This window comes from Aptenodytes forsteri, unplaced genomic scaffold (genome assembly GCF_000699145.1).
Source record: "Aptenodytes forsteri isolate BGI_AS27 unplaced genomic scaffold, ASM69914v1 Scaffold409, whole genome shotgun sequence".
NCBI lineage: Eukaryota > Metazoa > Chordata > Aves > Sphenisciformes > Spheniscidae > Aptenodytes > Aptenodytes forsteri.
In genome coordinates, this window is record NW_008796191.1 from 21,992 (window position 1) to 25,484 (window position 3,493).

At 61.4% G+C, this 3,493-nt stretch overlaps 1 protein-coding gene across 1 annotated transcript in view; it reads right to left on the reverse strand.

Moving 5' to 3' along the window:
* Positions 1–2,524, reverse strand: part of STARD3 (StAR related lipid transfer domain containing 3) — a 19,323-nt gene extending 16,799 nt beyond the window's left edge. The window contains exon 1 of the mRNA XM_009287978.2: positions 2,405–2,524. The gene's annotated coding sequence lies outside the window, so the exon portion shown is untranslated. The remainder of the gene's footprint in view (positions 1–2,404) is intronic.
* Between the last annotated feature and the right edge of the window lie 969 nt (positions 2,525–3,493).

The following is a 3,493-nucleotide window of genomic DNA, read 5'->3' on the forward strand; positions in this document are numbered from 1 at the left end:
GATGGCAAACTCCGCGGAGATGCCGCGGCAGCAGGAAAAGGGGCCTCAGGGTGTTTCCGCAGAGGCCCGTGATCCGAAAGGGAGCAGCCCCCGGGATCCCGAAGCCACCCCGAGCTACAGCAGCCTCCTCTGCAGGGACGGAGGCAAAGCTCCCAGGGGCTCGACATTTTGCGCGAGGCAAACCGCAAAGCTTTGGGAGCCGGTCATCCCGTCAGATCCCACCCCTGCACAGCCGAGAGAGGAGCCTGCTCACTTCAGGAGCAGGACACTGGGTTTCACGCCCGACTCCGGCCAAGCAGAGCAGCAGGAAGGCAGCAGGGAAAAGCGCTGCTCTCTGTCCTGGCCGCGGCGGCTGGCAGTGCCGGGCACGCAACCCCGGCGGGAGCGAGGTGTTGAGGTCTGAAGGCTGTTTTCACGCAGCCCGTGCCAACCATTGTATTAAAATTTTTCCTCTCCGTCAGCACCGCACAAGGAGGCCACTATGTTAATGGGCCGTGCAACTAAGCACACGCTGGAGACAAACAAGGAAAGAGGATGCCAAAACAGGTCAGGCCAGGGATCTGTCAGTCCCCGGCTCTGCCACCTCCGAGTCACCCACGGCAAAGGCACGGCTATGAACTCCTTCTCTGCAAAATACTCCTGCTCAAGGACATTTTGCCTCCAAAAAAACAGATTCTTTGCTGCCTCAGCCACTGCCCCAGCAGTTCTGCATCCTCCGGGATCCGAGTGAGGTTCGTTTGTCTACAGCAGGTCCCACTTGCAAAAAACAGGAGGCTGCAGCCACGCAACGTCCGAGGAAAAAAGCCCCGAGACTGTGCCCAGACCTGTAGGAAGGGGCAATCCACAGGGCGGGTGAAGCCAGGGGTGCTGCTGAGCCCCACCGGACGCTGGAGCAACTCCAAGAGCTGAGCACAGCCTGATTTGGGGCAATTTGGGGTCCCTGCACCAGCGGCTTCTGCGTCCCAGCCCCCGGGGAGCGCCGGGGCTGGAAAGGGAACAAAGCTGGACTCCTGTCAAGTCCCCATTAGTCTCTCTCGGAGGCACTTGGGAAGGAGCTGGAAGACTTGTCACTTTGGATCAGCCGCAACGACCACGGCCCTTCGCTGCTCCGAGCGAGGGGCCCATCTCAAACTGAGAAAAGTTAAAGACATCTGTGAGCGCTAAATAATACATCACCTCATGCACGGGCTGCCTCCTCCTCTACGGCAGGGTGTCACTGCCTCCTTCCCTCAAACACCACTTTGCACTTAGGCAGCCCCCTGCAACTTTCACAGCGCTTTAAAATCACCCTGCGAGACTCGCCGGCCCCGCTCCCCCAGCGCCGAGGCAGCGCTGGGGCCGCTCTGCGGTGCCGGGGAGACGGCAGAGCACGGGAGCCGGTGCGAGCCCTCGTGCAGCTCAGCCAGCCTAAACTCACCCGTCGTTAAAACCCAGCCTTCCCGGTGAGGTTTAACACTGCTTCGGAAGCATGCCCATCCCAAACCAACCAGCAATAACCGACTTCTGGGGAAGAACCGACGACAAGGGCTTTACCTTCAGAGCACCGTGGGACAGAGCAGGGTTTTGCAGAAATATTTTAAGCCCAGATGAGGCCCCCCGACTGCGACTGCTCCCTCAGGCAGGAGAAAGCTCAGAGCAGAAAGAGCAGGGGCTGGATCCGAGCGTGTTTAAATGTGCCTTTTTCTGGGTGACAGATAAATTATTGACCGCCCCGGTGTTGTATTATGCATTCAGACATCCTCCGCAGCCTGCGCCGCACCGGCTGCCGAGCCGCCAGCCGCCTCCGGGGCCTCTCGCGCGGCGCCCCCCCCCAGCCGACACGACAGGCCGGGGAAGCGTGAGTGGCACACGCTGGCCGCAGGGACTCCCCGGGTGACAGTAACACCGTCCGAAGGGGCACCCGCAGCGGGGGGACCCCTGGGCTTTTCTGGTTAAAAAAAAAGGGGCTCTCGAGACTCAGGGGAAAGATTCGGTTTCTTTTTGCTGGTGAGACCTCCTGTTTTGAGGATGAAGCGGGAGGCGAGAGGGGCTGCAGGGACGAGAGGCGATGCCACCGTCGGCAGCGAGCCCGCGAATCCCAGCGGGAAGCAAACGCGGAGGAGAGGCAGCCGGTGAAGTCCTGAGACAACGCCAAGCACCGATACCCAGCGAGCGCTGCCGCAGAGGGCCACGCGGCAAAACGCCGGCAGCCCAGCCCAGCCCAGCGCCGACGGGACGGCGGGCACCAAAAATGGACCCAGGACCTGTACCGAGGCACGTCCCGTCCCTGGGAAAGGCCAGAGCAGCCCCTGCCAAGCTCCAGTGTCACCCCCTCCCCAGCGACACCCCCTTCCACTCTCGGCTTTTAGATTCAAATCACAAGCTTCTCATTAGCACACGTTTGCATGTTAATGACATGTCTTACAGTAAGAAGCCTTTCCATCTTGTGACATTGCTTCTCCTTTCCTCCTGCGCCCCCGACTTCCTATTAATGTGTCTTCTCAGCTCACATGACGACTTCAACAGCTAATTCTCATGTCACCTCTTCTGAGAGTTACAGCTTTCGCTGCACCAGGAGACAAAACGCCTGGAGAACGAGAGGGACGGGGCCTTTTAGAGACACCAACCGCGCGTGTTTTACCAGACGCAAACACGTGTCCGAGTTTCCTAGCAGGGAGAAATGCCTTTAAAGCAATAAGGTCAACATTAAAGTAAATTAGGCACTAAACCTCACTCCAAAAAAACCCATGAAGTGATCCAACTTCTTCAGCAAACCACTGGACAGGCCCCGTCACGTTGGCGGCCGGGACCCCGTGGGGGCTAAGGCTGTTTGGTTTTCGAGCACCCCCAGATGCTGCCGTGATCCCGCAGCAAGGGCCCGGCGCGGAGCTCCGCAGCGAGCTGTCCCCGCACCGATTTGGAGCTTTCCCTAAAGCACCTTCCGGGGCTAATCCGAGCCCGCGTCTACGCTCAGAAAGGTCACCCTGCCAGGCACGTTATGTGCTGGCTCCCGGCAGCGCTGGTGGCAGGAGTGACAGCAAATAGAGGAGGGGGGCTGACAGGCAACGGCCGTGGTAAAGCAGAGCGACGGGGGGGGATCGGGCCGCGCCTTCAGTCCGTCCGTGAACAGCCACTTGTTCAAAAGGCCGGGAGCCGCCGCTGCCCGAGTTCGGCGTCCGAGCGTGCACAAGGTGTGGGCGCAGAGACCCCCGGGGAGCCCGTCCCCTCCCCGGCACCGCAGGCAGAAACGGGGAAACTCAAGAGGGCTGCGTGAACAGTGCATTTCCCCGGAGCCAGCACGGCGGCCCGGCCCCGGCCACCGGCCGTTTTCACTTGCAATCCCTTTGCCCCGGTCCCTCCACCTGCGAGCCGTGCCCTGGGGAGCCGGAGGAAGTGCTGGTCCCCGCGGGGCGGAGAAGGCAGCCCCTTGGCGTGTCAGCCCTTGGGGGCCCGGTGTGCCGAGGGGGGCTCAGCCGCGAACTCGCCGCGTCCCGGGGAGCAGGCGGCGGCGGCG